The following is a 13,402-nucleotide window of genomic DNA, read 5'->3' as shown; positions in this document are numbered from 1 at the left end:
TATTTTTTTTAATTATTTTTTTGACAGAGTGGACAGTGAGAGAGAGAGAAAGGACTTCCTTTGCCGTTGGTTCACCCTCCAATGGCCGCTGCGGCCGGCGCACCGCGCTGATCTGATGGCAGGAGTCAGGTACTTATCCTGGTCTCCCATGGGGTGCAGGGCCCAAGTACTTGGGCCATCCTCCACTGCACTCCCTGGCCACAGCAGAGAGCTGGCCTGGAAGAGGGCAACCGGGACAGAATCTGGCGCCCCGACCGGGACTAGAACCCAGTGTGCCGGCGCCGCAAGGCAGAGGATTAGCCTAGTGAGCCGCGGTGCTGGCCCCAAATGTAGCCTTTACTTTGAATTCCAACCGCTTCCCCAAGAAACACTTTTAGCAGAACTTGCAGCAGAGGGCCAGTGTAGCACATTGGGCACATCTGCAAACTCGGGTGTGTCTGCTGTATCTTATGGCTACGCAGGGAGTTCATGGGGGCTGCTAGCAGAGGGTGGGGTATGGTGCAGGCATCTTGGGGCCTCTGACTCAGAGGCTGTGGAGTAGTCCACCCCTCATTAGCTTCAATGTGAGGGACTGCCTCTGAAGCCAAGACGCAACTGTGGTAATTTACGACCTGTAGTCTTTGGAATAGTCCAGGGTTTCTCAGTGGTGGCACTGTTAACCTTTTATAGGGTTCCAGGTCTTTGTGACTTGGCCGTTTTGTGCATTATTCAGAAGCATCCATGGCCTGCATCTGCTAGGTATCAGTAGCAACCCATGATTCATGATGGCCAGACCTATCTTGAGACATTTCTAAAGGTTCTCTAGTTGAAACCTACCAGGATAGCTCCTTAATGGAGATGCACTTGATAGCCTTCTGACACAAGAAAAGAATTAAGGGACAGACATTTGGCTCATTGGTTAAATGCTCCACTTGAGAATCTTGCATCCCATATCAGAGTGCCTGGTTTGAGCCCCAACTCTTCCTCTTCTAGTAGTTTCTGCTTATGTAGCAGTGGCAGGCAACAGAGGATGGCTCAAGGAAGTGGGTCCATGTCACCCTAGTGGGAGATCCAGTTTGAGTTCTGGATTCCTGGCTTTGGCCTGTATCAGCCCTGGCTGTTGAGGGCATTTGAGGAGTAAACCAGCAATGGAAGATCTCTGCCTTTCTCTCTGTTCCTGTCTTTCAAATAATATGAAAATAAAATAAAGAAATTTAAAAAAGGATAGAGCTTCCTTGTTGGTGGCAAACTGTAACTATATATTTAATAACTCTTTGGCAATAAGTTGTATGCTCAGATCTAGGAATGTAAAATGGGTTTTGTTGACCAATCTGTTAGAATAATTTGATAGATGGTGGAAGATAATGTTTAAAAGCCTAGGTTTCAGATGCAGCGGGCCTTGGTTAGAAGCATGGCTCAGTTTCTTAGTAGCGTCACTGTAGGACAGACATCAGTTAAATACCTCTGTGTGTATCAGTTTTTGCATCTCTAAAATGAGGGGGCTTTAGTGGCTTCTCACAGGCTTCCTGTTCCTGTAAGAGGCACATACCTGGTGTCTGGCAGTGTGACTCATTGGGAACACTGGGGTACAGACAGTGACTTTGCTGGTGACAGAATAAACAAGTGCCTCCGGGACTGTCCATCTCCTGGTACTTCCCCCGAGTCAGGCCCCCATGCAGTCTGTCTCCCGGCCTCTGCCTAGAAACACAGGGCTACCAGAGGTTCAGTCCCTTTGTAAAAGGCAAAAGATGTATATGATCTGAAGAGAAACCAGAGTATTGGTTCAGCCCCTTTGTACAGTGTTCTGAGCATCCTTGGAGAGGGGGCCCAGTGTGGGGAGGGGAGGGGGAAAGGGGAGGAGCTTGGGGTCCGAGGGTCCCTCCATTCTCATCACAGGAAGCAGCACCAAGCAGTGGAAGTCTGAGCAAGGTGCAGAGCATTTCCTGCTGTTACTAAGTGATCCACACAAACCTCACCTTTGAGAGTGGAACAAAGCTTGGAACAAGTGCTGCCTTCAGAGTCTCGCAAACTGATTCCCTTCCATTTCTGGCAGTGGGCCGAGCTGCCTGGATTCCTGAGTGTTCTCCAGTCTGTTCTTCTGCAGCAATGCTTTGGAAAAGGGGGCTGTATTCTCTGTGGCCAGGCAAGGAAATGAATCTCTGACCTTTTTTTTTCCCCCCTGAGATGGTGTTCGTATTTCTCAATTAGGCCAGCCATACTCAGATCTTCAGGTTCTGGGGCTTAGTCCATTAGTGAACATCTCTTTCCTGCGGGGATGGATGGGGAACAGATTGCCGTTTCTGAGAAAGCTGCAGCTTTAACTGCTTAGCTAAATACACCCCACCTGTATGTTTGCTTAAGAGTCAGGCTTATATAGCCAAAGGAATAATAGAAACATTCAGGACTCTTAAGTAGGAGTAGGAATCTGTAAGCTTTGACTTTATTAAAATATATTGCAACAGTAACTTATGGGTTGAGCAATTCTTGCATGAATTTATACTTCATTAAATATAGCATGTGACGGTGGAGCCACTGTATTCATTTCAAAATGAGTAGATTTTAATGGTGAGATGAATTTTTATGCAAAGGTGGTGCCCTGTACACATTTGAAACCAGACTTTTTATGAACGTAGGCCCGCAGATTGGGTTCTGTTGTTGATTGTGTGTGTCCTTTTTAGGCCGTTGCATTTGTGGATATTTTACTTTTCTGATGGAGTATAGTAACAGTCATCAAGAACAATATAAAATAGTCATTCTTGTCATGCCCCATGGATGCTATCTGATGTTAATTCGTTTTTGCCTCAGATATAATGTATGTATGTAAAAAAATTCTGATAAGAATGAGCACTTCTTTCTACTTGATCACATACGACATTTTGTGCACATAACTTTAGCCCTTGTGAAGTAGGCAGGACGACTATTACTGATTTTACATCCACTTCTTTCTGCTCTTTCTCCATATTTTAATGCTTTTTCTCTTTTATATTGTAAGTATCTCTGTTTAAAGGCTGCTTCCCTGAGATAGAGACCCACTCAAATTCTTAGTAAAACATCTGTAGTCCAGAATTTATGATACTCTGGTGGTTATAAACTTGCTTAAGTTCTTTTCTGTCCTTAAATAACAAAAGTAAAAACCGCCTGCCGAGGAGAAGCAGTGATACCACAGTGTCAATGAGCTCATCTTGTTTCTGAGTTTCACTGCCTGCTAAGAGGAGCCCAGGACTCCTTGAAGAAATGGCTGACTTCAGATCAAGCACAGGAAAAGTAGACAGTGAGTTGAAACGTCTTAGGGGCAGAGAGCAAGGAAGTACTCAGATCATAGGGAACCGATAAGAAAGGACATGGGCACTTATTTGAAGGCTCTTCTCAATTTGGGCATCAACAAGGAATGACAGTACATCAAAATATGTGTGTCTGAAGAGCCACATTCACAGGTTTACAGTGGTATTGAAAATGCAGATGGAAAAACAGAAGGAAAGAAGGGAATGACGTGCAGTGCATAACAAGATGCTTGAGATGCCTGCCTTCCTTATTGAGGGCCTGAGTTCCCATTCAGACTCTGCTTCCAATTCCAGCTTCTTGGGAATGTACGCCCTGGGAGGCAGTAGCTGATGGCTCATGTCCTTGGGTCCCTGTCATCAATGTGGCATGGACTGAGTTCTAGGCTTTGGCTTGGCCCAGTCTCTACTGTTGCAAGGATTATAGAGTGAAACAGTGGATGGAAGATCTCTGTCTTTCTCTGCCTTTCAGATAAAAATAAATATATTTAAAAATAATGTAATCCTTATTTAAAAAGGCGGTGGGGAGGTCGATGAAAACAATGGAAGCGCTTCACAGGAAAATGCCAGCTGATAAAGGTAAAAGGAATGATTGACAGAATGAGAAAGTCAGGATTGCACCTTATTGGTGTAATTATTGATTCATGGATGCCAAGAGCTATGGACTGAACAGGTGTGGAGAACAAGACCTTGCAGTCTTTAGAAGGAAAGAGAAAAGTTGTGCCTGTTTAACAAGGGTATCTGGTGGTCACTGAATGACCAAGCTTACTCAGACTGGGATAACCTGATATTTTGTGCCTCTTGATGGGGGCGCAATTAGATGGACACACCATGGGTAGCAATACCATGTCCAAAAAGAAATGATAAATAATCAGACAAGTTCAAAATTTGGGACAGTCCATAAACCAACCAGCCTAGATTCATTAAGATATCATTGTTGGGAGCAAATGATTTGCTTAGCAATGAAGACACCTGTGTCCCGTATCAGAGGCTATGCCTGGCTTTGATGCCTGACTCCACATCCTGATAATGTGGATGTCAGGAGGCAGCAGTGATGGCTGAAGTACTTGGATCCCAGCTACCCACTTGAGAGACCTGGATTGAATTCTCAGCTCTTAGCTTTTGCTCCAGCCAGAGGCCATTGTGGGCATTTGGGGAGGGAACCAGATGGGAGCTCTCTCTGTCTCCCTGTCATTCAAAAAAGGAAAAAAAATCAATGTCATGACAAGCAAACATGATGGGATTCCTAGGTTAAGAGAGCCCCAAGAGAAATCCTGTGATGAAAGAGCTGTAGTTGTTGATGGGGGGGGGGGGGGGAGTAGAGAAATTGTGCAACAATTGTGTAAATCTGAATACATAGTCCATATTAGATGAGAGTAATGAATACTGCTTTTCCTAGTACTATTAAAATTGTGTGGTTAGTGAGAAACTATTCAGAGATGTATACTGAAGTATTTAGGAGTAAACAGTCAGGATTACCTTCAATTTATTTTCAAAATGGATCAGTAAAAGGAAGCACTGTGTGTGTATCTACTTGTTGTATACCTGTACTTTTTTGCTGATATGCATATGTGTTAATTTTAAGGACAGGGTCCTGTGCCGGCATACACACACACGTGCCCAGTAGTGGTCTGCTGGATGCCTCTGCTACTTTCCTTACCTGTCTATATCACATTTGGAGGCCCCTCTGCCTATCCTTTCAATGGCAGCTTCTTGTTCTGTTCTTGGCTGTCTGCTTTGCTCTTTCTACCTCCTCTCCTACTCCCTTTATTAGGAACCTCTGTGAAACCATCCTCTATAAAACAAGGTTTTCCTTTCATCTGGAAGGTGCCTGTGAGCAGGCAGCATGCTTGATGGCTGGGGTCAAGGCAGGCAAGTGAGAGACACTGACTGTGACCTTGTGCTCTGGGAGCTCAGACTTTGGTGTTCCTGGCCTCTCACCCACCTCCCCTATTTCTGTCCCAGCCGAATCCCTCCAGTGTCTGCAGGTGTGGGCGACGTGGCACTCCGTACACTGAGAAGCTCAGCTGCCTTCTCACCTCCCCTGGGCAGTATTCACACCAGCCTGGTTGCTCTTACCTCCCTTTGAGCTACCACAGTGCCTTGTCATCTCTTTCATTCTCATCATATCTTGTAGCAATAACCTCTGCCCACTTGGAACTTTACCTTAAACCAGAAACTAACAATGCCAGCTGCTTTGAAAACTAGTTTTGCTTTCCAGTGGGAGAGTTGGTACTTTGAAAAGACTTCATGCACTATAAATGACAACACGACAGAAAGAACCTGGCACTAACCTGCAAGCAAGGGCCCTGCCTGAGTTCCTGCTTCCAGTTCCTGTTTTCCCCTGGGCCATTTGCCTTCCTCCATCCAGGGGTAACCCTCTTCGGAATTTTGTTTTTAACTTCCTCCTTTCTGATTTGTCTTTTGAATAGCTAAAAACAAAAATTATTTTGTTTTATCTGAAAGGCAGAGAGGGAGAGAGAGAGAGACCCCCAGATGTCTACAATGGCTGGAGCTGGGTCAGGCCAGCCCCGGAGCCAGGAACTCAAACCGTGTCTTCCACATGGGTGGCTGAGACCCATGTGCTTTGCCCATTGCGTGCTGCCTCCCAGGGTAGACGTTAGAAGGAAGCTGGAGGGGCCGGCACTGTGGTGCAGCGGGTTAATGCCCTGGCTTGAAGCGCCGGCATCCCGAATGGGCACTGGTTCTAGTCCCGGCTGCTCCTCTTTCGATCCAGCTCTCTACTGTGGCCTGGGAAAGCAGTGGAAGATGGCCCAAGTCCTTGGGCCCCTACACCCATGTGGGAGACCTGAAAGAAGCTCCTGGATCCTGGCTTCGGATCGGTGCAGCTCAGGCCGTTGTGGCCATCTGGGGAGTGAGCCAGTGGATGGAAGACCTCTATCTCTCTAACTCTACCTCTCTGTAACTCTGTCTTTCAAATAAAATAAATCTTTAAAATAAATAAATAAAACAAAAACATTATTAAAAAACAAAAAAAAGGAAGCTGGAATGCAGAGCAGAGCCAGGGCATGAACCCAGACACTTGCACGTCAGATGTAGGCATCCCAAGCGACTGTCAGTGTCCACTCCTGCTTGCTTCCTTTCAAAGGAATGATTTTAATCTGTATGAACACACATTCCTCTGTACGTAGTTCTCAGTGGCTGCTTTAAAATTCCCTACTCAGCATCATGTTTCTAAAGTTTATCACTTTGCAAAAGGAATTGGAAATATTTGATAAAGACGGGTTTCGTCTCACCCTGTTGTTGAGCTTTTAACTCCTAGGTATATGCCCTTGAAGACCTTTGTTGATATGTACCAGGAAATGTGTCTCAGCATGCTAATGGAAGTGCTGTCTGAAAGAGTGAAAATGTGGAATTAGCCCAGATGATCATTGATGGGAGAATGGCTGAAAGAAACTCATGTTTATCTAATGAAATTTTATGCAGCAGTTAAAATGAACAGACAACAAATACAGCCTTTTAAATCCTTGAGCAATCCTGACAAGATAAAAGTAATCCCATTTTATGTTGGAGAAAGCCATAGTCTGGAGAGCTGGAATGAATAGTTGAAGGTATTATACCAGCTATGTTGCAGAAATGAGGTCATTGCCATTCCAAAGCCTTAACTAATCGAGAATATTGTGTTCTATTAAAATTACTTATTTTTCCTAGCTTGCTTGTTTTCCCTGGCAGAAGAGCTTTGTATTTCCACCCAGCCCAGAAAACGATTCAGAGGAGGTGCTACATAAATTTTTCACCAATGACCCAAAGCATCTTTTATTTTGCATAGGAAGAAAACAGATGAAGGGAGCCCAGTGGGTTTCGTCAGTTTCCAGAAATGATTTCCAGAGCACCTGCTTGGTACCCAACTCTCCTAAGCTCCCAAGCACTGTAGATCTAATCTGTGCATTTTGTATTTTTCCCCAATTTTATTTGAAAGGCAGAGAGACAGAGACTGATGGAGATCTTCCATCTGCTAGTTGACTCTCCAAATGTCTGCAATAGCCAAGTGAAGGCCAGCAGCCCAGAACTCAATCTGTGTCTCCCAGGGAGTCAGCTACTTGAACCATTGTTTGCTCTCTCCCAGCCTGTGCATTAGAAGGAAGCTGGAATAGGAAGTGGTATTGGGACCGGAGCAGGCACTCCTGTGTGGGATGTGGCATCTTGATTGCTGTTGTGAAATGCCTGCCCCTTACCTGTGTATTTTCCCCTGTGTTGTGTGCAGTATGGACAAGCCAAGCAGAAGTAACGAGCATAACTTGGACTATCGGTGACCCTGCTCCAGAGTTCCTCATGCTTTCCTGATGGGCAAGAAAAGTCTTTCCCCTGCTAGATAGAAATCTATCCAGGCTGCAACAGCCAAAGAGCCAGCAAGTCTTCTCCTGTCTCTTGAAGGTCACTGGCATGGTTGACTTGTGGAAAAAAGTGCAGGTGTGTTTGTGTATTTAGGGTAGAGAATGTAGAGAAAGTAGGGCAGCTGATAGTGGGTGCCTTTGGCAAGTAAACCTGTGTGCATTGTAGATACTGATTATTGACCTATTTAGCTATTTCAAAATTTGGATAATTCAAAATAAAATCCAAAATAAAAAGGGAACTTAATTGCCTAGCTACGCTCTTGAACTTTTCTTTCAGTGCCTGGCGGAACTCTGAGAAGGTGCATGTTTTTTACTGTGCCACCACAAAGGATAAGTTTGTAAATTCATGGAGCCCACAGACAGGGTCCTATGGTGATGGCTGACGGAGGTGTGTCTGTCACTGCAGAGAGGGAGCAGGAACACCTCGTGAACTCGATTTCTGGCTGTCACCCTGGCAGCGGGGAGGGAGGGGGAAGGGCTGAAATCCCGTTCTATGAACTAGAATAAACTCACTGGGGCAGAGCTACTTGGAGCCCTGCCTCTGCTCTTTAATATCTGCCTCGAGCCCCTTTGAATGACTGCTGTGCTGGTCTCTGTGAAAGTGTCCCCTCCTTAGGCCCTTGCTGTTCACAGCATCTAACACAGCTGGGATCCCACCTACCCTTCTCCAGCCCCTCCCTGTGTGTATTGTCATGTCATTCTTCATCACTGAAAAAAAACACATTATTCTCCAACGTCTTTCCTCTCTGCTCCTCCCATTTCTACACGCACTTCCCCAAAGGGAAGCTCCATGAGAACCGAATGATTTCTCTTGCTCAGTGCTGGATCACGAGGGGACACGGAAGAGCCCGTCATGTAGTGGAAACTCAGTGAATACTGACTGAGCTTATGAATGGGTTTATATATACAATTTTGGTCAAATTAAGGATTTAGTTTTTTTTTTTTAACTGCCAAATGAGTCTGTTCAGGAACTCTAGTTTAAAAATGTGCATGAGTACTACAAAACTTTGTGAAAAAATGGAATTAAAAGTATTTTGATGCAAAACATTTTGAAATGTGATACTGTTTTTCCTAATACACATTATTCATGAACTTTCTGAAGACCTCTTATATGCATAGATTTCAATTTTTTTAGCTGAAATAAACATTTTTTAATTCTAATTTTTAAAACTTTATTAATTTATTTGAAAGGCAGAGTTATATTTAGAGAGGGGAAGACAAAAGAGATCTTCCACCTACTGGTTCACTCCCCAAATAAACAAAACATCCAGGGCCGGGCCAAGCTGAAGCCAGGAGCCAGAAGTTTCATCTAGGTCTCCCACGGGGGTGCAGAGTCTCAAACACTTGGGCTGTCTTCCTGCTGCTTTCCAGGCACATTGGTAGGGAGCTGCATTGGAAGTGCAGCCGCCAGGACTTGAACAGGTGCCCATACATGATGCTAGTGCTGCAGGTGGCAGCTTAACCCACTGTGCCACAGTACCAGGCCTAATTCCATTTTTCAGTGAACTTTTTGAGATATCTTCATATTCTTCTATAATGAACTGTCACTTTGTGCATAACAGGTTCAAGTAGATATTCTTTTAAAAACTTTGGATCACAAGATTGAATAATCCTAATTCTTGATTTATGATACATTCTTCCCATGTAACATTCAAGCAAGACTGACTTTTAAAAATTTTATTTTGCTCTGGCTGGCTGGCTCTCAGATAAACAGCATTAAAATAATGGATTCCTGCCACCTGCATGAGAAACTTGGATTGAGTTTCCAGCTCCCACCTTGGGTTTGGCCCAGACACAGCCTTTACAGGCATCTAGAGAGTGAACCAGCAAATGGGACCCCTGTCCGTCTCTCTGTCTGTAAGCAAATAAATACATAATATATAGACAACTTATTTTTTTAATGTTAATTATCTCCCTCCATCCAAATAAGCAGCCATATATTAGGAACAGTCTGTCCTCCCATGCCATCTCTCTGGCTGCCTTCATTCTGCAGGATCTGAATCCTGTTTTCTTTTTTTTAAATCTTTTTTTTTTTTTTTTTGACAGGCAGAGTTAGTGAGAGAGAGAGAGACAGAAAGGTCTTCCTTATGTTGGCTCACCCCCTAAATGGCCACCACGGCCGGCGCGCTGCACCAATCCAAAGCCAGGAGCCAGGTTCTTCCTCCTGGTTTCCCTTGCGGGTGCAGGGCCTAAGCACTTGGGCCATCCTCCACTGCACTCGCGGGCCACAGCAGAGAGCTGGACTGGAAGAGGAGCAACCGGGACAGAATCTGGTGCCCCAATCGGGACTAGAACCCAGGGTACCGGTGCCACAGGTGGAGGATTAGCCTAGAGAGCTGCAGTGCCGGCCTAATCCTGTTTTCTTTACTCTTTTGGTAAGCTGTTTTATATAGCTGGCTAACATTTATATTTCATTGCTAAAAGTGTTTTTATGCCTGATGCATATGCCTATGAGTGTATGAAGTCAGGATTGTTTGTAAAAACTGTCATCTTTTGGTGATCTGCATAAATGGCACATACACACAGATAAATATGTAAAATCTAATTATACGTGTTATGCACATATTACCATCTGCACTTCACTTGATTACTCTAGCATTTCCTTGTGTGAGTGCATGACAGTTCATTCATCCCATTTCTTGGGTTTGTGATATTTCTAGGTTTTCATCCTGTGTACCATGCTGAGATGCATATCCTTGTTGGCCTGTTGCTGAACATGTGAAAGATTGAGGATATAATCTAAGAATTAAATTGCTGTGTTATAGAATATGTAATTGTTAAGTTTTAGGGAACAATGCCAAGTTGTTTTCCAAAGTGGTCACATCATTTAATATCTCTACTAGCGTTATATAATAATCTTGTGGATATAAATCCTTTCCAATGTTTTATCTTTTCAGTCTTAAAAATGTTTGCTCATGAAATCTTACCACTTTGTGGTCTTGATTTGTATTTCCATGGTTACTAATGGAGAGAGCAGGCATCTCTTTATGGGATCAGTGGCCATTTCTATGAAATGTACAGGCATATCTTTTATTCCTTTTTTTTATTAGGTTCGTTTGTAGGAATTCCTTGAATATTGTTGATGCCTTTATTGGTTGCGTGTACTATGGATAGACCTCCTGGAATATAATTATCTTTGTGCTTTTATTCTTTGCTTTCTGATAATTATCTTTTTGCTTTATAAGGTATATTTTGATAAGCAAAAGTTATCAATGTAAGGGTCAAATTTTCATTTTTTTCTTTATTTTTAATTTTAATTTCTTAAAAAGATTTTATTTGAGAGGTAGAGTTACAGAGAAAGGGAGAGACAGAAAGGTCTTCCATCTGCTGGTTCAATCCCCAAATGGCCTCAATGGCCAGAACTGGGCCTATCTGAAGCCAGGAGCCTCCTCTGGGTCTCCCATGTGGTTTCAGGGGTCCAAGCACGTGGACCATCATCTACTGCTTTCCCAGGCCATAGCGGAGAGCTAGATTGGAAGAGGAGCAGCCGGGACATGAACCAATGCCCACATGGGATGCTGGCCTTGCAGGCAGTGGCTTAGCCTATATGTCACAGCATGGGCTCCATTTAATTTTTTAAATTTTCTAATCATTGTATTTTGTGTCTTAAGAAAATGTTTCCTAAACCCAAATCTGAAGCAGTGGCTCTTAAATGTGGTCTGAAAATAAGGGAGTTCCTGACTTCTCTCGCGGGGGCCAAGAGGTCAAAGGTGGTTTCCTCCACCAAGATGTTGATGCCCTTTTTCACTGTGCTGGCTTTTGCACTGATGAGCAAAAGCTGTGGTGTGGGAAACAAGCCCTTTGGTTTCCTATTTCAATTCCAGGCAGTGCACCCAATTATGCTACAGCTGCTATATACTTTATTGCTGTGCAGTCTTAGTTAAATAGGAAAAGAAAAGAAAAACTGATTGTATTAAATTCAAACTTGTCTTTAAAAAAAAACCCATTTATTAATTTGAGAAATAGAGAGAGTGAGAGACAGAGCTATAAAGAGATCTCCCATCTGCTGGTCCATGTCTCAAATGCCTAGAACCACCTGACCTAAGCAGTGGTGAAATTGGGAGCTTTAAAAAAAAAAAAAAAAGGAAACAGAAAAAGAAATTAGGAACTTGGAACTCAGTCCCAGTCTCCTACGTGAATGGTAGGGACCCGAGCACTTAAGCCATCCCTGCTGCCTTCTGGGGTGCACTTGAGCAGGAGGCTAGAATCAGTGGTGGAGCTCAGTATCAAACCCAGACACTCTGATGTGGGGTGCTGGCGTCTTAACTGCTACACTGCATGCCCAGCCCCAAGTATGTCTCTCTCAGATATTAGAGGTTTTATAGCATGTACTTTTGCTGCTTACTGTTGTTGTTTAGAAGAAGGAAAGCTTTTGTGATTGTGATGCAAGTTGAACTGGATGCCTTTTTCTTGAAATACCAGGCACCATGGAATTACCAGTTTTACCCGAAAGAATGTTACACAAACTATAGTAATTCAGGCATGGGTACTAAGCAAACATTTTCTCAAAAATGAATGAACTGAGACATTTGATGACAATGATAACAATCAAGCTTTCAAGCCCAGAGCAGAATTTCGGGAAACTTATTTGCCACTGTGAACTTCTGTGGCTTTCCAATACTGAGACTGGGAACAATGACAATATTCATTGATACGATTTTTTTGGACATTGTATAATGGGAAGTATCTAGACGTGCAGAGTTCTGCTTGAGCATGTGTTCTCTCAGTGACCAATGTGAGCTACCATAAAATCAAACATAAGTAAAAGACCCATTCAAAGATCAAGAAAGGCTAAAGGACTTTAATGTAATAAACTATAAAATATTTACTGATGCGACATTAGAAAGCCACATTAATACCATACTTAAACCACTACTGTTGAATTTTGCTATGATATCAAAGAAGAAAATCCTGGCAGATGTTAAAATCATCCTGTGTTTGTCCATTTATTTGTATGTGGTTGGATTTTCTTCAATGCACTTTTAACCCAAACCACATTTTTCAGCAGATTGTGTGTGGAAGTGAATGAGACTCCCACTGTCTTCTATAGGCCAGATATTAGATTTGCAAAAATATCTAATAATAAAACTTCTCTATAAATTTTTTTTGGAAAAAGTGATTTTTTTATAAAAGATGTTAGTATTTGGTACTCTTTTATAATTAATCAGAATAAATACTGCATGGGCCAGCATGGTGGCTCAGAGGGTTAGGCATTCCTCCTCAGATGCCGTCATCCCATATGACTGCCCAGTTCAAGTCCCAGTGGCTTCACTTTTATTCTAGCTCCCTGCTAATGTGCCTGGGTAGGCAGCAGAGGTTGGTCTAAGTGCTTGGGCCCCTGTAGTCATGTGTGAGAAGCAGATGGAGTGCCAGGCTCCTAGCTTCAGCTTGGCCCAGCCCCAGCCCCAGCCTTTGTGGCCAGTTGGGAGTGAACCCATGGATGGAAGATCTCTGTATGTCTCTGTCTTTTAAGTAAATAAATTAAAAAAATTTCTAACGTTCCCATGTTTACTTCTAATAGAGCAAATATGCATAAACATAATGCATACCAAGCATTTTGGGGTCCTAAATAATTTTTAAGAATGAAAGGGACCCTGAGACCATTAACTTGAGAATTCCTGGCTAAAATATATTTTACTGTATTTTTTAATAAAAGCTCCCCTAGTTTCTGTTTAGTTTGCTATTACTAATGTTTCAGCCTCTAGCCTGTCTATATAGTGGGCTGTCTTTATGTAGCAAGAAAGGTATCAGACTTTTATGAAGAATGATAAAATTAAAATATGTAAAATC

General features: G+C 43.2%; 2 protein-coding genes across 16 annotated transcripts in view; one reads left to right on the top strand and one right to left on the bottom strand.

Annotated features, from left to right (window-relative positions):
- MED12L (mediator complex subunit 12L) overlaps positions 1-13,402 on the top strand; it is a 360,120-nt gene that overhangs the window by 151,852 nt on the left and 194,866 nt on the right. The window lies entirely within an intron of this gene.
- Positions 1-13,402, bottom strand: part of P2RY14 (purinergic receptor P2Y14) — a 55,001-nt gene that overhangs the window by 12,492 nt on the left and 29,107 nt on the right. For 2 of the 4 annotated variants that reach the window (XM_070072661.2, XM_051859068.3), the window contains one exon: positions 1,956-2,246. The exons of the other annotated variants lie outside the window; for them this stretch is intronic. The gene's annotated coding sequence lies outside the window, so the exon portion shown is untranslated. The remainder of the gene's footprint in view (positions 1-1,955; positions 2,247-13,402) is intronic. 4 annotated transcript variants of the gene reach the window in all.

Source organism: Oryctolagus cuniculus, chromosome 4 (genome assembly GCF_051225735.1).
Source record: "Oryctolagus cuniculus isolate XC-2025 breed Fujian yellow rabbit chromosome 4, ASM5122573v1, whole genome shotgun sequence".
Classification (NCBI taxonomy): Eukaryota; Metazoa; Chordata; class Mammalia; order Lagomorpha; family Leporidae; genus Oryctolagus; species Oryctolagus cuniculus.
Note: the sequence above shows the minus strand (reverse complement) of the source record. Positions and strands in the feature narration are given on the sequence as shown.